This window comes from Schistocerca cancellata, chromosome 4, assembly GCF_023864275.1.
Source record: "Schistocerca cancellata isolate TAMUIC-IGC-003103 chromosome 4, iqSchCanc2.1, whole genome shotgun sequence".
NCBI classification, from domain to species: domain Eukaryota; kingdom Metazoa; phylum Arthropoda; class Insecta; order Orthoptera; family Acrididae; genus Schistocerca; species Schistocerca cancellata.
The window spans coordinates 58,241,345-58,266,089 of NC_064629.1; positions in this window are offsets into that span (position 1 = coordinate 58,241,345).

A 24,745-nucleotide genomic window follows, 5' to 3' on the forward strand; every position below is an offset into this window, starting at 1 on the left:
GTACCGCAGATTAGACATTTGGCTTTATTGTCACAACGCACAAAAAAGTAGGAGAGTTCCCATTCCAGTTTAAATTGACTTTCGGCAATTTTCCCGTTTTTTGAAGCAGATGGTTCCATTATTCCGGTAATTGTCTTGCACTTACGTATTCCAATGTTGACTAAGCCGTCTGGCAGCGCACAGCATTGGCCTCACCTTGCAAGCCGAGTTGAGGCGAAGTATGCCGAGTTGAACCGATGCACTGTGCAGGCACTCGCTGCACCTCGCTTTGCACGCGTGCGGTTTTCCGTGTTTGTGCGGCCCTGACTTAGACCATTCAAGAACACCTTTGGTACTGACTCTGGTCTTCAGTTTTACTGATATTTTGTGTCCATTTTCAAACAGTAGAACCAGAAGTTCTTTCATCCACCCTCTGAGAATATCACTGCAGATAAATAATTTGTTGGTACTGGACTACAGCCCCAGAGTTTTAATGTACAAGGAAATTGTGGTGTCACCGCAAGTCACGACACTTGCTAGGTTGTAGGCTTCAAATTGGCCGCAGTCCGTCAGTACACATCGGACCTGTGAGTTGCCACTGTTGACGCTAGCAGACCGAGCGCCGCCACTCGGCTGGTCTTACGAAACAAGCTAGTGCATTGGCCCAGTTCTACAGCTGACTTTAATAGGAATGGTTCACTTCAGAGATCTCATTTGCAGAGACGCTAGTTAGCATAGCCTTCAGCTAAGTCAGTAGCTACGAGCTAGCCAGGCGCCACATACTGTTTAGGCATTGGCAGTTGATCTATATGTGAAACAATCAGAATTGTAAAGAAGTATTCACAGTTCAGTCTATAACTGCACTTGTAAATGTTATTGTACAAAGTCAAGATCGACGTTCACCGCTGATGCTTAATTAAAGCTAAGTATTTAATTGTTTTCCTGTCTAGTAACTTTCTAATCACCTAAGCTGTTCCAGATACATCCCGTCAAGTATAGTTCATTGACCTTCACGTCAGCCTATGTTATCAATGCTTGCAATTAATGGTCACACCTTGTGATCAGACTAAGAGTCAAATTGCATGACTCAGCCGGGTCACCATTTCTCCATGAGGCCCTTAGTTCCGCCTCATACATAACAGAAATACTGAATTCAAAGAAGTCTATTAAATTACTTTTCTAATGCAGTCACCATCACTCCACCAAATCCATTCTCTCATTGGTGTTATTCGCACATACTCACAGAACAACAGCAGATCATGATGTTCTGAAATAATGGGAGGGGAAAAGTAGGTAACACTGAAGGTTTGAGTCTGTCGTAGAGTCATAATCAGATTGTCTAATAAGTCAGAGTACTTATGATAAGTAGGAGATGTAGGTCAGAATCAGTGTGTAACCAAATTTGTCAGTATAGATTAATAATATTGTGGAGACTGTGTAAGTGAATGAAAATGAATAACAACTGTGCGTATTCTGTCTTTGCGTAGCACATCACAACATTTCTCTGACAATGTCAAGCCAATAGAATTACCTTCCAGTGTGATGTCATGAGTCTCACCAACTGGCTATGAATCTTTTGATTTGTAAGATTTCAAAAGTGTTCTGTCAACTTTAGGTTAGGATGTAAGGTTTGTCGATTCTGATATAAACTAGGCACCTCACTCCCATGAATGGTAGCATGTGGAAACAGATCAAAACTAAGGCTATAGGCAAAAACTTAGTGCAGAGTGAAAGTTGTGACTGCCAAAAAAATAAGCTTAAATCAGTACCAATAAAAAAAAACCAGAATTGTCTTAAACAACGATTCAGTGCCAAAGTTCAAAACTAGAGGTAACAGTTATATTGTTGAATCTGCACACAGAAGCTTCAATAACAAGATATGAACTGCTGACCTGGCTGCCTGACCAGACTTTTTTTTCCTATAACAGGCCAACAGCAAATCACCATTAGTTAATTTGTTTTATGCTCCATGGATTATTTGCATGAGAAATCATAATGATGTGAAACAAGTCATTTTATATTTACATCACAAATTATTTTGTAAATATGGCTACAAGCTGATATAATTTTTGAGAAAAAAAAGACATACAGATGTGAGTTAGTAATTCCTACACACCACTTTTTACTCATTATAATAGTAGAAATTATTCAACGGAATAGAAGGCTTTGTCAAGGAGAAACTTTTTCAGTTTGTTTTCGAATTTTACTGCTGTCAGATGTTTTATATCATTATCATGTTTTATATCATAATCAAAAATTTTGGTTGTTCCATTGTACACTTCTTTTTCTGCTAAAGACAACCTTACTGTGGATTAGTGAATGTCATTTTTTCCTCTGACGTAAGTATGAACATCATTGCTCTTCTTAAACTATAGTGGATAATTTACAACAAACTTAATGTGAGAATTGACGTACTGGTAGGCAGTAGTCAAAATGTGTAACTCCTTCAACAGATATCTACAAGATGATCATTGGTAAGTACTATTTCCTCGCCATGTATTACAGTTATCATTGGTGCATAGATGTGCAGAACTGAATATGATATGTTGTCTTTTTTTTTTTTTTTTTTTTAAATTCGACGTGAGACCATTTGCAGGAAACCAAACACTGATGCTTTTGAGAATATTGTTTACCATTCCTTTTGTTACTGTATGTATGCTTGGATTGATTACAGTACTTGTGTTGTCTGCAAAAAGAACTAATTCTGCTTGTTGTATACTAGTGGAAGATTCTTTACAATAGCGGACATAAGACTGACCCCTAGGGACCTCATACATAATTTGTCCCCAGTCAGAATAATGCCCCTGATTACATTGATTGGATTACTAAATATGACTTTCTGCATTCTTTTGGTAAGATATGACATTATCTGTTGGTTGGCTATATCATCAATCCCATTAAACCTCAGTTTATCTAGGAGAATATTGTGATTCACACAAATGCCTTAGATAGGTTGCAGAAAATATCAACTGGCACTATTTTGTTATTTAATGCTAGTAAAATTTGGTGAGTGAACATGCAAATAGCATTTTCAGTGAAGTAACTCTTCTGAAATCCAAATTGTGATTTACTGAGATTATTATTCAAATTCAAATGGCTCTGAGCACTATGGGACTTAACATCTGTGGTCATCAGTCCCCTAGAACTTAGAACTACTTAAACCTAACTAACCTAAGGACTTCACACACATCCATGCCCGAGGCAGGATTCGAACCTGCGACCGTAGCAGTCGCGCGGTTCCGGACTGAGCGCCTAGAACGGCGAGACCACCGCGGCCGGCAGAGATTATTATTGTTGCTCAGGTCATATACTATTCTAAAATACATCACACTCTCTAACATTTTGGAAAAATGATATCAGTAATGAAACAGGTCGATAGTTATCTCTCCTATAACGTTTCTTATGTAGAGTTTTAATGACGACATATTTAAATCTCTCTGGAAAAATGCCTTGAGCTAGTGATGCATTGCATATTTCAGATAAGATAAGGCTTATTATATGGGAACAAATCTTTCGTACTCTATTGAAAACTCCATCAAGTCAAAATGAACTTTTATTTATGAGAGGATATATAATTTTCTTAATTTTGGAAGGAGAAGTTGGTGGTATATTAACATGGTAGTTGCTTTTTCAACATACTACTGTGATTTTTCAGTTGAACTGTGTGTTACTATGTTTTCTACTATATTTAAGAAATGACAATTAAACATATTTGCTACTTATGACCTATCATTTATAGCCCTTCCATGCAATTCAGTAGTGATGTTATCCTGTTCTGTGGCTGGTTGTCCTGTCTTTCATTTCACTAACTTTCATTTAGCTTTAAGTCTGTTCTTGGAATTACTGGTTTCTGACATGTGCATGTTCCTTGATTTTTAATAACTTTACTAAGTAATTCTGAGTAATTTTTGTAGTTTGCAACAACTGCAGAGTCTCAACTTGTTCTTGCCAACAGATACGCTTCCCCTTTCCTTTCATGAAATACTTTAATCCCTTTAGTGGTCTGTTTAATGTCCTATTTTCATGTAATGATATTAATTTATCATGGAATAGACTAAATTTGTCAGCATTTGGTACATTATAAATATCATTCAAAGTTATCTTTTATAAATTATTCTTAAGAACATTTGTTGTGAAGTCATTAATTATTCTGTTTTCCACTGGGCAGTATCAATACTGTAAGGCACTGTCTTATTGAAACTTCCTGGCAGATTAAAACTGTGTGCTGGACCGAGACTCCCGAGTTCGAGTCTCGGTCCGGCACACAGTTTTAATCTGCCAGGAAGTTTCATATTAGCGCACACTTCACTGTAGAGTGAAAATTTCATTCTAGAAACATCTCCCAGGCTGTGGCTAAGCCATGTCTCCGCAATATCCTTTCTTCCAGGAGTGCTAGTTCTGCAAGGTTCGTAGAAGAGCTTCTGTGAAGTTTGGAAGGTAGGAGACGAGGTACTGGCAGAATTAAAGCTGTGAGGATGGGGCGTGAGTCGTGGTTGGGTAGCTCAGTCGGTAGAGCACTTACCCGCGACAGGCAAAGGTCCCGAGTTCGAGTCTCGGTCCGGCACACAGTTTTAATCTGCCAGGAAGTTTCATATCAGCGCACACTTCGCTGTAGAGTGAAAATTTCATTCTACACTGTCTTATTTTTCCGAAGTGTGTATCATGGTTAGATAGTGTTTGGTGCTGGGTATACAGTTATTTTCTTGCTTTGAGTTTCAAAGAAAACATTATCAATCAGGGTCCTACTGTCTTTATGCACCCGTGTTGGAAAGTTTATTACTGAGAACAAATTGAAGGATCTAGGAAGGTTTTCAGATCATCTTTCTATCACAGTTCTCTAGAAAATCTACACTGAAATCACCAAAGAGCATTAACTTCTTATTGCCATGTGGTAGGTAACATAGTAAGGAATCCAAATTCATCTTAAACAATTCAAAATTTCCCTGTGGGGATCCATATAAATTTACAGTTGAAAGTGAACTATATTTCATTATTAATTCACAAGCACACACATCTATGTGGCGATCACTACAAAATCTACTTCTCTCAATGTTTTTGAACTTTTTTTCTGTCTTAAGACATGTAACAACTCATTTTCCCATATTAGTTCCGTACAAGTAAGGTGCTAGAATGTAATGCCTCGAACCCTGTGGGTATGTGATGCTCAGTTAGGTACAGGATGTCTGTCTCTTCAGAGCTCTCTAAATTTTCCAAACAAACAAGAAGCTCCTCCACATTATTACTCAGTCCTCCAGTACTCTGCTGAAATAAACTAACGTTAATTTTCTGTGCATTTGATGCACTTTTTGGGGCTCTCCTGTTATTTCAACTTCTTTCTTATCAGGGTGACTGAATCCTAATTCTAATGTGTCCGTGTGATGCATTTGCTGTGGCAGCTGGAAGTGGAAGGTCCATAGGTATGGTAGTGCTTGTGGTGAGACATATCACCGATATAGGGAGGTGGGAGAGATGTGCAGCACTAACAATGGCTTGGAGACCATTTGCAGTCAATTGATGACTTGTTCTTTGGGTGGAGATGGTCTTCTGTAGCTGGGACAGGGGTTTGACGTTCATAGGCTGCTACTTACGTTGGTCTTGGCATTGTGGACCTATGGTGTAAGTGCAGGTGGAGATTGTATCTTTGCCTCAAGGGTTGGGGGAGGGGATGTTTGGAGGCAAAGGTTCAGTCGGTAGCGTGTTGAAGTATGGAAGGTGGTGGTCTGGACCAGAGATGCCTGTGAGGCATAACCAATAGCAGTAGTGGTCTTGGGTCATGTCAGGCCAGAATATCTTTCAGTTGTCATGTCCAGAACTAACTGTTATGTCATACAAGGTTCTCTTGAGCCAACTGTTACTTCATAACAACTGACATGTTCCACACCCACGAGAATCATCTCATTTTTTGGGTATATGGAACAAAACCTTAATCTAATGTAATCTATTACAATGGATGCCCAATATGACAAGTGATGATCCTGTAAGTCCACACAGATGTAAAACCATATGTGCAGTACCAGACTATAGAGCCTGCAAAGATGTGCTGCTAGGACTGGGCTCTCTGAGTTGGGTGCAGGAGACCATAAAGGGTATGGTGCTTGTGCTCTTTCAACACCTTTAGTTAAATATGTCCTTATATGAAGGTGGATTTATATGTAGTGAAGAACCATTTCAGGGACCCTTGAACTATACAACCAAGTGGAGTTGACCTTCAGAAGCAATGTGTGGGAAGATAGAGGGAGTGTTCAATACAAGTAACCCCCTTTGAATGTGGCAGCAAAGTTGATATGCATGTGGTCCCATGGCTGATCGGGAGTAGGTCATGTAGAGAAATGTTGTGCCACATCTGTCTTTTCTGTGCACGTTTCACAGGCTTGGGTCACAAGTGATATGTTACCATCAGTACCTGTGCTGTCAATGTACATTGGAAACATTGTAATCCTCAAAATGTCCCAGTATGTGTCTTCTGTAATACTTTGGAGATATGAGGACAGAGTATAGTTGGAATTGCAACCTGGTACTCTGATTATTCTGTGGTCCAGCAGAAGTATCTCCTGTGGTTAATTGAAAAATAGGTCTGTTCTTGTGGGTTTATAGCTTTGAGTAGGTGCTGCAGCCAATCAAAATATTTTTAACAAATTATGTTGCAGAGCATCAGGTTTTTATCTGAGTCTAACAACCTTCTGGCCACCAAATGGAATTTTTAGAGTGTCTTCCTTATGTTTTCATCAGTCTGAATACAAAGTGCCTCTTGCTAATCAAAGTTGTAATAATGACCCATCAATAGATGTGGCAGTGTTAGCATTGGTGTGCTTAATAGTGGACCAGTAGTGAACCTCACTATGATAATTGTTCCAAAGACAATGACCATAGCTATATCTTTGTGCTGTATTATCTGGAAGATTCACACAGGGGTTCTGTTAGTGATTTAGACACACATTAAGTCAGTTATTCTGTGATGTCGGATGTTGGAGCGGGGGGGGGGGGGGGGGGGGGGGGGGGATACTTATGTGACAGAACAGCACCCGTGCTCAACTGCAAAACATCGGTCAGCAGGACTAAATGCTTTGCTGGTGTAAAAGGTGGGGGGCAGACTTCAAATTCTCTATTCCCCAATCCTCCACCGCGAACACTGCACGACAACTAACAGGCCTGAAATCAGACTTACTTAGTATGAAGCTCATTAAGGGAGTAGGATATGTACACAGCATTTGGCATATACCCAAATTGTGCCATTAAGTGTATCAGTTACCACTGTGGGTGTCATCCGCTGGCAGTGGTATCAGAAAGACTGAAGGGAGAGAGTAGTTCTTTGCTGGATGTGGGTAGAGGTGAAGTCAATGAAGGCAGCTAAATGTTGTTGAAGTTCTTCATTGTTAATCATAAAAAGATGTAGTGCAGCATGCCCGCAGTAGCAGATGACACACATGTAATCCTGCTCCCAGGCACTTCGGTGTGGATGCACCACCGTAAACGCTTCTCAAAAAGATACCCCAATAGCGAGCAGCCTCAGCTACTAATGTATTCTGAGCAGCTGGCTGTCACTGAGTGACTGATGGCTAGGATTTTGTATCTGGCAGCCTCAGACCCCAGCAGCAGCACAAAGGTGGGAGGACCTCAGTTTTGACCTTGTACCATGAAGTGGCTTCAGGATCCCTACTGGTGGTCTCATGGAGGTGGTGGCAAAGTGAAGGCGACCTGATGGCTAGAGCCATCAGTCAGGCAGTGGTCATTTAGCTGCAGCCCAGCTTTGTCAATGATCCCACAGCAGAGAACAACACACAGCAGGCACAGATCCATGGCCCCGTCATGCTGTTGACCTACTTGGCAGGCCTGGGGATGTGTATATGGTCAAAGGGGGCTCAGTGACATGGAAGACCAGTACTGCTGCTTACTTCACCACTGTCAGAATTTCCTGGAAGCTGGACATTGCCCTGAGAATTGAGTTGCTGTTGGTACGGCAAAATGCTGTGCCATCTGGCTGCGACTCACACCCTGAGTACAGCACTGAGTTCCTGTCTGGGCCTGTAGTGTTAGAGCTAGATGCAATTAGTGTCACAACACCTGATGCTTCTAAGTAAAGAGGTTCCTATTCACTACTGCCTTCACAGAAAAAGGCACAAGTGTAGCCAGAATAAGGAAGTTGCATCGGATTTTAATGATACATACTTGCTTTTAAGTTGTGTACATTTCTCGATTTGATTCAAGTAAATCAAAGTGTTTCTTCCATAAAGTACCCATATCACTAAATGCTTGGCTGAGGATTTCCCTGTTTTCACCACACTTGGTGAACTGCCATTCAGGTCGTCACCACTACCTCTATCCCCATTTGAATTTCTAATGATATTCCTAATTGGCTTATATTTATACCTCTGTGTGATAATGCGACAGAATCTACAGATTTTTGTCACACCTAAGTCAATTTTGTATGCGTGTTGTGCCACTGCTGCAATTCCAAATAACTGAGGTATGTGAAGATCCTTTCTTAAACTATCATCTGATGTTCTAAGAGTGCTAGCCCAAACTTCCTGATCTGAAGATAGATGCACTATCACACCCCTAATTAAAGATTTGGCATGAGACATTTTACACTGTGAACACAGAAAACAGGACTGTACACTAAGACCTTGGAGGTTAGCCAACCAGGATTTATACCACTGGTTCATTTTCTTCTGACACTGAAACATAGTGTAGCAGTCACTACATGCATTTGAATCTAAAAATGAGTGAATAACAAACTACACAAGACATCTCACGACAATATATTACGTTCTGTGAGTGGTCATAATTTGCAAACTAGTTTGTAAATGTCACTACTGGAAGACAGTAACAAAGCAGACTGAAGACGAATATCGGAAATGCTACTAGCCATGCAAAACAGCAGGACTCATTGGAGATATTTATTCAAAGTTTCTTTTGGACCAGCAGATGCCAGAATCATAGGTGCTGACAACACTGGAGTAAATACGAATGGTGTTGATGCTGTTTGAGGAACATTGTTTCACTCTGCTATGCAGGTCAGCAAATCAGTATACTATTTCTGCAGTATCTTGCTCTGTCTCAGAACTTTCTGCTGTAGTTTCTGTTGCTGCTGCAGCATCAGCTGCTGTCGCCAACACAATTCAATAAACTTTGTATCCGTGATGCACAAATAACATGTATGGGTTTGAGTTCCTCATTGGCAGTTTTGTGTCATAGCATGACACAAGCTAAGCATGTCACTGTCATTAACTATTAGTGTGTGAAGACGTAAAACTTAGTACAGGGTGAACATTAGAAGCTCCCATCAGTATCAGTGAACAAAGTCAGAGCCAACTTAAAGCCAACGGTACACACAATGAGGGCTCCATTGAGTGTCTTTGCAAATGAGGGTGTGGAGTCTTCACTAACAAGCTACAAACTGCCAATCCACATGATGCATCAGGTATGTATTTCTTGTAGTGGAACACATGCCATACCCGTCCAATACGTTTGCCTCAACCTGCGGAGTTGCGGCAGCCTGAAAGGGAATTATTTGGCACACAGATAATAATGCTGCCACTAGCGAGGTGGTGTCTATATCGCTGAAGTGGTGGGATACTAGTTATGATCTCATTCACAGAACAACAAATCAATTTTCTTGCAAAATTTTATCTACCCAATTTTCAAGTGATCAACTTGTCACATATTCACCTGCTTACTGATCATTTGTAAGCCTAGGATGTATGTTCAACTGACACAGCATCACAGTACAGCTGAAAAAGACGCAGCATTACCTCCTTTATGTAAAGACGTGTGTCAACGTTCTCGGCTTACTCTTCTTGACTTCTGTGCTACAGTCCTACACACTGATTACAACTTGGCTTGTAGGACAGATTCCCTGTTGACAACCCATCCTCTTTGTAGGACATCAATTATGATTTTACCAACATTATTTATTTACTTTACACCACTTATTTTGGTTGAATCTTGTTTGGTCCTCACATCTGGGTTTTATCTCCACATTTTCAAAATTTTTTACAGAAGTTTGGACCATGCAGGGAATGGTAGGCAGCCCATGAGAGGGATAATCAAATACCTATATGGTGGTAGCCACGTGAATATGCAGTGAACACACTATTGATACTCGAGATGTTATCTCCCTGCACATGCAAAGGGTTGGTGCCTGCCCGTTTCAGGCACCACACCTCCATGCAAAGGCTACCACTCCAGGTGGCCATTGCTCTGACTGAAAGATACCCATGGGGAGAGCCCTTGTCTGGAGCAGGCAGATTCATAGATCATATCTTGTGCAGTGAAAAAACCAAAATTTATCAGCCAGGGACCATGAGGTTCTGGCAGTTTCTTCAAACAGAACTGAATTCTTCTATGCAGATTTTTACGAGCCCAAGAACTTTCCCTTTTTCGCCACACCAGGAGAGAAAAGCAATATCAAGTGAACTGCAGAAGCTTACTCCCCTCAGTTCTTGGTTTGCAGGAGGACTGATGGGTGGTCCTTTGTATCTACTAAGCCAATTTTCACTGTGGAGAATATTGCAAATGTATTTGGAGAAATCTCTTTCCTTGGTAAATTATGAAGTGATTCTGCCTTAATTAAAACAGTTACACCTACACAGTCTCAAGTGTTACTCCTCTGAAAAATACTTGGTGATACACCCGTTACTGTAGCACCCCAAAGAGCCTGAATGTGATATAGGGTTTAACTTTTCACCCGATCTTAACACTGCAGATGAGTTACCTGAAAACTTAGAGAAGAAAGAGGTTCTCTCCATATGTCACGTGTGTCATGGCCTGGAAGATGATTAGATTGACACCGGAGCATTCATTCTCAATTTCAAGGGGGATTCGCTTCCTGATATAGTCAAAATAATGGTCTAATATTGTCTTGCAAAGTCATATTACCCATCCCCAATGTGGTGCTTTAGATTCCAGTGCTTTGGACACGTGTCTTCCTGTTGTTTGAACAACCCAATTTCCCAATACTGGTGAGCCACTTCGTGAAAACTCATTGCGTGGGCTGCCACCATTCTGTGTAAATTTTGGAGACAATCCCTGGACTGTGCTACCCTAATTAAGGAATGTAAAATCCAGTAACATAGGGCCTCAAATCACCTCTCATATTTTGAAGTATAGTAAAAGTGTGATCATTTTTATCCCACCCTATTGGTGTCAATTTGTGCCATTACTATGTGCAGCTCATTGGTAGTAACTTGAGTACTTATGCCATCCATTCACTTAATGCCAACCTCTGGTATTCTCACAAGTAAATTAGCCCATAAGGGAGATAGGTCCTCACCTCTTGTTGTTCCTGCAGCATCATTATCAGGGACCTCAATTCCCCGTGCCCAGCCAGAGGAACATCATCCTCCTCTGACATCTACCAGAGACAGGCCTTCCTTTAGTGCACCCTGTTCACAGAAATCTACAGACCAGTGATCTGACACCAGCCAGTGCCTCAAGGAGCCATGAACAGCAGGTCAGGGTGCAGCTAACACCTCTTTGGTTCCTACCACCACAGTGGATAAGTCTTTGCAAGAGTCCTAAGCCTGTAAAGTAGTTCAGGAGTGACAGAATAAATCTCTGGTGATGGCTACTCCAGTTATCCCAGAGGTGCTACATCCCCCCACATCATCAGTTTCAGAACATACATTTGTCAATGTCATTCAGCCTCCACTGGTAACAGATAATAATACACTGGGCATGCTCTGCTTCTACCAGCTTTGTATTGTTCACCTCTAAATCCATATGCACAGACATACATAATCTTAATCAGGGTTATGACCAGTTGATTTTCCACAAGCCATTGAGCTGTGACATTTGTAGAAATATATGTTTGTGTGTCAAGATGTTACACATTTTGGCCACTGTTCAGTTTTGTCATGTCATCTGCTTGAAAGTATTTTCTTCTCTTCCTCTCCAACATGTACACACATCAAAAAAAGTTTTGCATCACCTCAGTTCTGAGAGTTCCAGAACCTGTACAGAAAATTGGAATAGAGATCAACATAAACATCATTTCTGCCCTTTTTATTGCTCATTAAAACCACACATTGCATGTTGTACCACCATACAGCAAGATCTACAGGGTGGTGGTCCAGATTGCTGTACACATGTACCTCTAATACCCAGTAGCATGTCCTCTTGCATTCATACATGTCTGTATTCATCATGGCATACTATCCACAAGTTCATCAATGCACTCACTGTTGGTTCAGATTGTCCCACTGCTCAAAGGTGATTCAGCATAGATCCCTCAGAGTGGTTGGTGGGTCACGTCATCCATAAACAGCCATATTCAATCTATCCCAGGTATGTGCCCAGCCAGTTCATGTCTGGAGAACATGCTGGCCACTCTACTCAAGTGATATTGTTATCACGAAGCAAGTCATTCACAAGATGTGCATGATGGGGGCATGAATTGTTGCCCATGAAGACGAATGCCTCGAGAATATGCTGCCAGTATGGTTGCACTGTAGGTTGGAGGCTGGCATTCACATATCGTACAGCCGTTACAGCGCCTTCCATGACCACTAGCGGCGTATGTCAGCCCCACATAATGCCACCCCAAATCAGCAGGGAACCTCCACCTTGCTGTACTCTCTGGACAGTGTGTCTAAGGCATTCAGCCTGACCGAGTTGCCTTCAAACACATCTCCAGTGATTGTCTGGTTGAAGTCATATGCGGCACTCATCGGTGACGAGAATGTGATGCCAATCCTGAGTGGTCCATTTAGCATGTTGTGTGGCACATCTGTACCACGCTGCATGGTGTCGTGGTTGCAAAGATGGACCTTGCCATGCACATTGGGAGTGAATTTGCACATCATGCAGGCTATTGCACACAGTTTGAATCTTAACATGACGTCCTGTGGCTGCACAAAAAGCATTTTTCAATGTAGTGGCATTGTTGTCAGGGTTCCTCTGTGCCATAATCCGTAGGTAGTGGTCATCTACTGCAGTAGTAACCCTTGGGGGGCCTGAGTGAGGCATGTCATCGACAGTTCCTGTCGCTTTGTATCTCCTCCATGTCCAACCAACATCGCTTTGGTTCACTCTGAGACGCCTAGACACTTTGCTTGTTGAGAGCCCTTCCTGGCACAAAGTAACAATGCAGACATGATCGAACTGCGGTATTGACTGCCTAGGCATGGTTGAACTACAGACAACATGAGCCGTGTGCCTCCTTCCTGGTGGAATGACTGGAACTGATCGGCTGTCGGACCCCCTCTGTCTAATAGGTGCTGCTCATGCATGGTTGTTTACATCTTTGGCTGGGTTTCTTGACATCTCTGAACAGTCAAAGGGACTGTGTCTGTGATACAATATTCACAGTCAATGTCTATCTTCAGGAGTTCTGGGAACCGGGGTGGTGCAAAACTTTTTTTGATGTGAGTATATCATTTACAAACAGATTAAACATCAATAACCCCATGGCACTCCATATTTGATGGCTCTGATTTCTGACTGGTGTAAGTTCACTATTGATACATACTGTCCCCTGTTGCATACTGTTCTGTGTTGTACCTACTCTCATGCTTGCACTTGAATGCCACAGTTTACCAATTTTTTATCAGTATTTGTTGGATAGCGGTGTCAAATGCTTTGGAGTGACCTAGAAACATTCCTGATATAACTTTTGTTTTCATCTAAGGACAGTATAATGCATTCTGTCAGACTGGCAACTGGTAATTCCGAAGATTTACTCATCCTGAAACCACACAGTGATCATACAAGAATGTTACGTTTGTCCGCATAAATGATTCATTGCACATAAACATGTCCATGATTTTTTAGGAATCTGACTTCAGTGAAACTGGTCTCTAGTTGTTGGAGTCATCTTATTCCTTTTCTTGCACACTGGCACAACCCTGCTCATCTTCAGTTTTCTGGAAAAAATTAATTTCTGAAAGAGCTGTTTGCTATTCCCAGAAGAGGTGTGATTATTTATTCTCTTACTAGCTTTATTATGTGATTTGATATTTCATCACCACCAGCTGATTTCTTGGACTTCAGTTCCTGTGTACCTTTCCTCAGTTCATCTTCTGTGACTGGTTTCAAGAACACACTTCTTTTTTAATTGAGTTTTGGAGCTGCTTTTATACTGGAGGCATTCTGCTTTATGAAAGTTGACCACATCAGCAAACTTAGCTTTTAAAACTCAATCACAATTCTGATCAAATGAGGGGACTGGGAGAGGCTTGTATGCATCTGATAAGTTTATCAAATTATTTGTTGTGTTTCTGTTTACAGCATTGTTACTGCAAACTATAGTTTTGACTAAATCCATGTGACATTACAGACTGCAAAATTGCTAGTGTTCTTTCATATAATACATGCCCAGGTGTGTTTTTCACTGGACAGAATGAACAACTTCCTTCTTGTTGCAAAATGCAGATGCCACTAGAAAAGCCAGAAATGTTACAGCTTCTGTTGTGTTTTCCTTTTGTATATGCAGATGGAAAAAGAGAACAGTTGGTTAATACACTCAGTCAAAAAACCCAACTCTTCATTTAGTATTTAATGACACTTACCTTTAGAGAGTTCCACTCCTGTGATTGACAGGAACGTGTGTGGAATTATATATAAATGATATGAATATAATAGAGGGAAACATTCCACGTGGGAAAAATATATCTAAAAATAAAGATGGTGTGACTTACCAAACGAAAGTGCTGGCAGGTCGATAGACACACAAACAAACGCAAACATACACACAAAATTCAAGCTCCCACAACCAATGGTTGCTTCATCAGGAAAGAGGGAAGGAGAGGGAAAGACGAAAGGATGTGGGTTTTAAGGGAGAGAGTAAGGAGTCATTCCAATCCCGGGAGCGGAAAGACTTATCTTAGGGGGGAAAAATGGACAGGTATATACTTGCACACACACACACACATATCCATCTGCACATACACAGTCACAAGCAGACATTTTCTGTCTACTTGTGTCTGTGCACCACAGTGCGGTCATTGATGATACTGCACAAACATCCACACAAGCATTATGTAAAGGGGTGAAGCATGAGGGTTAGGAGGAGGATGGAACACTGACACTATTGCAGGCACAGCAGCTGAGACTGTAGTCAGCACCAAGGACCCACCCACACCCTGGCATTTGCCCTGACCATGACTGGAAATGCCAATTGGAAACTAGTCACAGGGTGTGTGCCAGCGTCTGTAGGCACAGACTCAGATGTTGACACAGATGGGGGACCAGAGACAGTGATGGAAACCTTTGGTGTGCCTGGCTGGATGGCTGGATGCAGCTCCTTCGCTGGATGCAGCGCAGGCTGCCATCGTGGCTGCAATACAGTACGCAGCTCCAGGTATCCCTGATGGAGGAGATGACTGAGCTGCAGGAGACGACTGCATCTGTGACAGTGGCTACTGCCCTGATGACAAACTGGGTCTGTGAACAATGATCCTTTCAGGTGGATGCAAGAGGTGGAGCAATGTTGTATGAGAGCCACAAGGGAGTTCTATTGGCTACTTGCCATCCCTGGATGAGGAGTGGTAAGACGACAAAAACACACTGATGACGTGGACCTGTGAGAGGATGGCCTGTAACTTGTCCGTCTGTACCTTGAAGGTTCTGGCAAAATGTTCCACACTTGTTTGACATGAACTGTGGCCCATTATCAGACACTATTACTTCCAGTAACACTTCAATACAAAAAACTGAAATCAGGACTGATGTAGTACTCATAGATGTAGTGAACATCATGGGAGTGATAAAAGGGAACTTACTATAAGCATCTACCACCAATAACCAGTGGGTATTCCTACATGGACCAGCAAAGTCTCCATGCAGCCACTGCCATTGTCCAGTTGGGTGTGGCCAATCAAAGTAATGCTGAGGGAGAGTTGCACACTGTGATGTAATCACCTCTATCTGAGAGTTTGTCCCAGGCCATGTGCAATGGTCTGGCTAACTGTTTGGTTCGGACAACACCCAAATGACTCTGGTGTAACAGTATGAGTACTTCCCAATGAAGGGACTGAGGAGCCATTACTAGAGCATCGCTAGTTTTTGTATGGAGGAGGATGCCCATTTGCACAGAGATGGCTTGAAATTGTGCAAAGTAGCAGTCTACCACAGGGTGATGGATTCCATTTATGCTATAAGGCCATCCATGGCAAACAATGTCTGGAACCACACTCCAAAGCTGGGTCCAATGCTGTTTCACTTGCAAGTCAGCAAAAAGTAGCCACAACAGGAGTCAGCATTGGAATGCTTAGTGTTAGGCCAATACATCAATTTTTATTGGTAATTAGACAACAGTAAGTCCCATAATTGTAGCTTCTGCACTGTCTGAGTGGGATGGGCTGCGAGGAACCAAACGGCCGTCAATGGCTTGTGGTCCATCGTCAAGTGAAAGCATAGGAACTGAGTAGCCCTGTAAATCATAGCCAGAACCTCTTTTTGCAGCTGGCTGTAATTGTGTTGTGCTTTATCCAATGTGCTATGCACGTGTTGGTTTGAATCTCATCCTCATCACCACTACTGTGTTCTCCTTTCATATAAGCAGGTGAAAAAAGGGAACAGTCCATTAACACTCACAGTCAAATAACACAACTCTTTATTTAGTACTTAAGACACTTATCTTTGGAGGTCTCCACTGCTGTGACTTACAGGAACATGCATGGAATTATTTATACAAATGTAACCCTTGATTTCCACAGTAAACACAGAAGCAGCCAAAGTTACTGAGTTGCATGATATGGCAAGTCTGTAGATCTGTCACTTTAAATGCAGTTACTACAAACACTGTCCATTAGACACAACTAAACACTCTAAATATAAAAGTCTGACATAAGCTCAACAGAGCAACAACTGTGTCAGCTGGAAGCAGAAGTAGACTCAGTGTGAACTCCAGACCGATCTAGGTAATGCAGTGCTTAGCACATTGGACTCGCATTCAGGAGGGCGACAGTTCAAACTTGCATCTGGCTATCCTGATTTGGATTTTCCATGAGTTCCCTAAATTGCTACAGGCACATGTCAGGATGGTTCCTTAGAAAGGGCATGACCAGTTTCCTTCCTCATCCCTGAAACAATCTAAGCTTGTGCTCTGTCTATAATGACCTCAATGTCTGCAGGGTGTTAAACCCTAGTCTTTCTTCCTTCTGAACTTCAGAGAGCTGTTTTGCTTGACCCTTGTGGTCGTATTTCATAACTGCAGTGTTGCAGTGGCACCTGGCATCTCCTGGGAGGTGTGCCTGAAGCAGATTTCCGTTGCTTCACAGACATGCAGCATCTTTGCTGTGGTTGATTGCTTGTGTGACATCATCAGTGATCGTGACACCACAGCTTCCATTCTAAATAATGATGCCCACAACCTGGGACAACCTGGAAATCTGGGAAAAACAGGGAATGTTTTATAATTGTGGAAATTTTTCATTATTTTAGTTTTCAATGAAATTTTTGTAATTTTTTCTGGTAAGAACTGATACTCTAACAAAGAATTTTGCTTTAATCTGCTACTGCAGAATAATAAAAAAGAAAACTTTAGTTGCAAAGAAAATGCACCATTTACAACAACAAAACACAGAGCACACACAAGCATCTGCTGACAGCAAAATGTTTCAAAGGCTTTAGGACAAAGATTATGCAATACTTCACAACAACAAACTGTTTTCGATGAGCACGATGTCCGATGTCACAACAGTTTACGTTTCTAACAGGTCATGGGAAATTATTGCAAATGGTGGTCTGAGAAGCATTATTTTCCAATAAAATTTGGGCCCCGACGATCAGTCATTTATGCCATTATTTAAAATTTTTCCTGGCACATTTGTGTTTGATGTATCTTAAAGTGTGACACACATTTAAAACAGCAATATTATATGTGATAGCCTACCTTTTCTTGTAGCTACACAGTATGTATATTAATCTGAACCATAAATTTTTCTTATTTGTATGTTTATGCTCCTTAACAGTGATGTTATTATTGGCTGACTGCATGACGTGTCCTATGCTCTGAATATCTGCTGTCATTGGCTGGTGAAATCAAGTGACATGAGCTATGATTGGCTGATGAACGTGCACCGTGCAGCACAATCTCAGTTTTAGTGCTTTGGAAGCTACCATGCTGTATTTCATGGAATTCTTAATTATACCTTCACCGCATAAAAATATGCAGTATACGCTTTGCTGAGCATCAAAGATCTTTCCAAAATGCATTTTTTTCTGTGTTTCATCTCCTAAAGTGCCAGGAAGTTCCATGCTGCTGAATAAAACATTTACCATTTAAAAGATTCATAAGTTTTACAGCTCTAAGGGAAAGTATATTGTCGCCCAATGCAAAAAAGGTGCATTTTCTGCCAGGAAAAATTATATTTTCACCCAAGAAATCTGGGATCTTTTTTCTTGTCCATGTATACTCCTTGCAGATGAATTCTCAACAAGACCAGTTATAACACTTCACTTGAATTGAAAGGTTGGATTAATATGAATTTCATCCAGTAGTAAAATACATATTCTTTGCTCTTCAGGAAATCTTGTTGCTACAGTCTTAAGAAAATGACAGTAACTTGACTTATTTTTTGCTGATATATTTAAGGAACCAATAATATTTTGTATTTGGTTTGCACATGTTGGATATAGAAGACAGTTTAAAAAAAGAGAAATATTTACTGCACTTGACAGTTCAAATATTATGAAAGGCTATACAACATATTGACAGAGTACCTATCTTCTTGATATAGTATAAGATAATTTATTCACTCAAGAAACTGATGTGAGGGCTGTTTCCCCTGTCTTCAGTAAAATTTTGCTCCAAATACGCAGCACACTTTTTTAGTTTTGTGACACAATTATGCTCATGACTTTCAGTGGGTGTTTTATGGGTTACATGCTTCTGCAAAATGTTCTTTAGCTGTGACTGTTGAGTTACTTTCAGGTTTAGAGGCAATATTCAGTGCAGATCATGGGCACTTACAAAGTTACTGCCAGCACATACTTGATCACACATGCAAGTATCAGTCTTTACATTAATTTGAATTTTTGGAATGCCTTCCACTGATAACAACATAGCCATATCAAATCGTTAATTAGAATATGGCACCACTTGTTGCTTCACACAGTCCTACCTACATTTCACACAAGTCTGTAAAACATTTTTACTCACAGTGTTTGCAACCCACTCCTTCTTTCTCTTATGAAGATCTTCCTCTCATTTCAGCATTCTTACATTTAGATTTTTTCTATCATCTTGTATCTTTGTTCAAGTTCATGGCTATTTCTGCTCATTTTTAGCATGTCTTTAGACATATCAAGGTTTATTATATCCTGTTCTCCAAAATGCTTAGCACATACCACAGATCTCTTGGAAGGTAAACTAGTCTTTCCTTTGGACCACTTTCAACCATTCACAGTGCATATCTGTATCAACTGGGAATTGGAACACTAGGATGTTGTTTTTAGTGACATTGGAATAATGATTGCTTGAACATCCTGAGTCACAACACTTGTCTGGCATCTGAAAAATATCATTGGCAGCCTGGCCTCAGCTCATATGGACCTCTGCCATATTCCAAATGGTTTCTGAGATAGAACATATTTAATATCACTTATGTATGTTTTCTTGAAGAACTCAAAAACCTCACCCTCCACCACAAATGAGTTGCATTACAAAATTAAACTATGGTAGATTTCCTACAAAAAAGGTCCTATTCATTTTTTGCTCTAGAACTAATGGTTTGTGCGAAGACAGTGTGAAAGTGTTGAAAAACTCGCTTGACGCACATGGACTGTAGCTTACATATACTACTGGCCATTAAAATTGCTACACCAAGAAGAAATGCAGATGATAAACGGGTATTCATTGGACAAATATATTATACCAGAACAGACATGTGATTACATTTTCACGCAATTTGGGTGCATAGATCCCGAGAAATCAGTACCCAGAACAATCACCTCTCACCGAAATAACAGCCTTGATACACCTCGGCATTGAGTCAAACAGAGCTTGGATGGCGTGTACAGGTACAACTGCCCATGCAGTTTCAACACGATACCACAATTCATCAAGGGTAGTGACTGGCGTATTGTGACGAGCCAGTTGCTCGGCCACCATTGACCAGACGTTTTCAATTGGTGAGAGATCTGGAGAATGTGCTGGCCAGGGCAGCACTCGAACATTTTCTGTATCCAGAAAGGCCCGTACAGGACCTGCAACATGCGGTCATGCATTATCCTGCTGAAATGTAGGGTTTTGCAGCGATCGAATGAAGGGTAGAGCCACGGGTCGTAACACATCTGAAATGTAACGTCCACTGTTCAAAGTGCCGTCAATGCGAACAAGAGGTGACAGAGACATGTAACCAATGGCATCCCATACCATCACGCTGGGTGACATGCCAGTATGGCGATGATGAATACATGCTTCCAATATGCGTTCACCGCGATGTCGCCAAACACAGATGTGACCATCATGATGCTGTAAACAGAACCTGGATTCTTTCGAAAAATGACGTTTTGCCGTTCGTGCACCCAGGTTCGTCGTTGAGTACACCATCGCAAGCGCTCCTGTCTGTGATGCAGCATCAAGGGTAACCGCAGCCATGGTCTCTGAGCTGATAGTCCATGCTGCTGCAAATGTCATCGAACTGTTCGTGCAGATGGTTGCTGTCTTGCAAACGTCCCCATCTGTTGACTCAGGGATCGAGACGTGCCTGTACGATCCATTACAGCCATGTGGATAAGATGCCTGTCATCTCGACTGCTAGTGATACGAGGCTTTTGGGATCCATCACAGCATTCCGTATTACCCTCCTGAACCCACAGATTTCATATTCTGCTAACAGTCATTGGAATTCGACCAACGCGAGCAGCAATGTCACGATACAATAAACCGCAATCACGATAAGCTACAATCTGACCTTTATCAAAGTCGGAAACAGGATGATACACGTTTCTCCTCTTTACATGAGGCATCACAACAATGTTTCACCAGGCAACACCGGTCAACTGCTGTTTGTGTATGAGAAATCGGTTGGAAACTTTCATCATGTCAGCACGTTGTAGGTGTCGCCACCGGCACCAACCTTGTGTGAACGCTCTGAAAAGCTAATCATTTACATACCACAGCATCGTCTTCTGGTCGGTTAAATTTCACGTCTGTAGCACGTCATCTTCATGGTGTAGCAATTTTAATGTCCAGTAGTGTAGTTTTTGTAGGCCAATTTGAGGTAGTTTCCCGACTTGATAGACCACAAGCGTACCGTATCAAACTGTTTGTCTCAACTTGCTACCTTAATATGCTACCTCGAATTAGTCTACAAAAACTATGTAAGCTACAGCACATGCATGTCCAGTGAGTTTTTCAACCTTCTCGCACTCTCTTTGCACAAACCATTAGTTCTAGAGAAAAAAATAAAGAAGACCTTTTTTGTAGAAAATTTAATATAGTTTAATTTTGTACTGTGACACGTTTTTACTGGAGGGTGTAGTTTTTTTTTTTTTTTCAAGTTATTCAATAAAAAGGTACAAAAGTGATATAAAATGTGTTATATCTCGGAAACCATTCGGAATAGGGCATACATCCATTAGAAGTCTTTTGTTCAGAATCACTAATAATATCACCCCTCAAAGCATCTACCTTTCCTCCTGACTCTCCCTGTATTTGTGTATGTGTGTGTGTTTGTGTGTGTGTGTTTCCTACTTTAGAAGAAAAGCCTTTTGGCTGAAAGTTCAAATTTATAGCAGTCTTTTCATTTCCCTTGTCTGCCACTCCACATCTCTTCTGTATGGTGACTAGAAATCTATCCTTTACATAATATTGCCATTGAATTACTAGCAATACTCATATCCTGTAGATAACACATTACACATTACTTATGTGTTACATTTCACAGTTTCTGTGTGGCTTCACACTCTTATGTTACATTTAAATTTCATTTCTGTAAGAAGGAATCAGTCAGAAACTTACATTTACAAACAGATTAGCAACCTTTGGATATTTAGAGAAAAAGTTCAACATATGTAGCAGATCTCACAGCACTCTAAGCTCAAACATTCACAATCTGTACAGCTTGTAACACAGAAATGCTTCAGTTTAGTAGACTATCTTCGCAAGATTGCTGCATCTCATGACTGTAACCTGTATACAGTAGGCCACATTCACTATGATGAACCCAGGCACAGATTTTTGGGTGCAGATAAGGCATCTACTCACTTGGAGATTGCAAACATCTGTAGGGGTACTGTCCCCTTCAGTGAACTCTGCACTATCAAGGAGACTATGGCTGCATGGCACTCCTCCTTCCATTCCTCCCAGAAGGAATCCACCATCCTCCATTGCTTCTGCATCAGTCATACTGAAATGTAGCAAGGTGAAATTACTCCACTTGCTACCATACTACAACATTAGATAACTACTTTTTTCCTTGTCTGTCAATTGGTTCCAATGATACGTGTAATGGATACACTAAGTGTGCATAAAAACGACAAATTGTTATTCATGCTGCCAGCACCACCAAATGAGAATCAACTGTTTGCAGACTCCAATCATGTGAGTATGATATCACGGGCCTGTTGAATCCTGCCCAACCGCTGCTCTCAGTCTGGCCAAGTTCTGACTACTGTCTGGTGACTACCACCCATATGGCTGCAATACCACCAGCGTCCACTGCAGATCTGCCCACTGCTGCTGGGCAGCCACCTGTGTCAGCTCACTGCTACTGAGGGCCCAGCCAAGCACTCGCTGCAGTCACACATGGCATAGCCCTCACAGTTAATACTTGGAAGTATGTACATTTTTGTGAAGAGGTGTTTACCTCTGTCCACTTATTAGATGATTGGCCACTGAATGCATACAGAGATGTTAATGTGGGTCCTTGCATGCAGGCTGCTGTGAATAGGTGGCGCTCCCAGTGGCCATTAATGGAGAAGTCCTGCAAAGTTTTGGAAAAATACTTACCATCGGATGTGCTGAAGCCCTCATACAATGTTGAATATGGTATACCGCACACCTGCACAAATATATTAACACCTGCATTATAGTGCAGCCATAAATCAGTGGAAGAATAAAATATTCTGTTCATCAAAGGTACTGCAGCATGACAGTAGTCAGTTCCTGACTTGCTCGCACCCAGGCATTCAATGAACCAATTTGACTATTCGTATGCAGTGATAAGCATCCTTATTTCTTACTGGCTGAAATATGTGGCTCTCACCTGTATAAAGGGGGCAATTTGGTGCAAATCCTTGTTCTTTCCTCATACCTAAAACTCTGTCAGTGCTATGAAGCCTCGTATTGCTGCTGGCACTGCTGACAACAATGGTGTCGCTAATAAGTGACCCAGACTGACCTCTGACGATACAGGTATGAGGAGATGATTTCTGTTCATGTTGTCTCTCTCTCTCTCTCTCTCTCTCTCTCTCTCTCTCTCTCTCTCTATATATATATATATATATATATATATATATATATATATATATGATGTGACTTACCAAACGAAAGCGTCTGCTTGTGTCTTTCGTCTTTCCCTCTCCTTCCCTCTTTCCTGATGAAGCAACTGTTGGTTGCGAAAGCTTAAATTTTGTGTGTATGTTTGTGTTTCTTTGTGTGTCTATCAACCTGCCAGCGCTTTCGTTTGGTAAGTCACATCATCTTTGTTTTTAGATACATTTTTCCTACGTGGAATGTTTCCCTCTATATATATATATATATATAAACTTTTTCCTACGTGGAATGTTTCCCTATATATATATATATATATATATATATATATATATATAGTGTTACATAAAGGTATGGCCAAACTCAAACTTTCAGAAAACATTCCTCACGCACAAATAAAGAAAAGATGTTATGTGGACATGTGTCTGGAAACACTTAATTTCCATGGTAGAGCCCATTTTAGTTTCGTCAGTATGTACTGTACTTCCTCGATTCAGCGCCAGTTGGCCCAATTGAAGGAAGGTAATGTTGACTTCGGTGCTTGTGTTGACATGCGACTCATTGGTCTACAGTACTAGCATCAAGCACATCAATACGTAGCATCAACAGGTTAGTGTTCATCACGAACGTGGTTTTGCAGTCAGTGCAATGTTTACAAATGTGGAGTTGGCAGATGCCCATTTGATGTAAGGATTAGCATGGGGCAATAGCTGTGGCGTGGTACGTTTGTATCAGATTTCCAGAACTAAGGTGTCCCAACAGGAAGACGTTCGAAGCAATTGATCAGCGTCTTAGGGAGCACGGAACATTCCAGCCTATGACTCGCGACTGGGAAAGACCTAGAACGATGAGGACACCTGCATTGGACAAGGCAATTCTTCGTGCAGTTGATGATAACCCTAATGTCAGCTTCAGAGAAGTTGTTGCTGTACAAGGTAACGTTGACCACGTCACTGTATGGAGAGTACTACGGGAGAACCAGTTGTTTCCGTACCATGTACAGCGTGTGCAGGCACTATCAGCAGCTGATTGGCCTGCACGAGTGCACTTCTGCGAATGGTTCATCCAACAATGTGTCAATCCTCATTTCAGGCAAATGTTCTCTTTATGGATGAGGCTTCATTCCAACGTGATCAAATTGTAAATTTTGACAATCAACATGTGTGGGCTGTCGAGAATCCGCACGCAATTGTGCAATCACGTCATCATTTACGGGGGCATTTGAAAGCTATTGTCTACGCAACATTGGTACCAAATGTAGAGACTCTTCGTGCTCGTATTGTGGACGGCTGTGATACAATACGCCATTCTCCAGGGCTGCATCAGCGCATCAGGGATTCCATGCGACGGAGGGTGGATGCATGTATCCTCGCTAACGGAGGACAT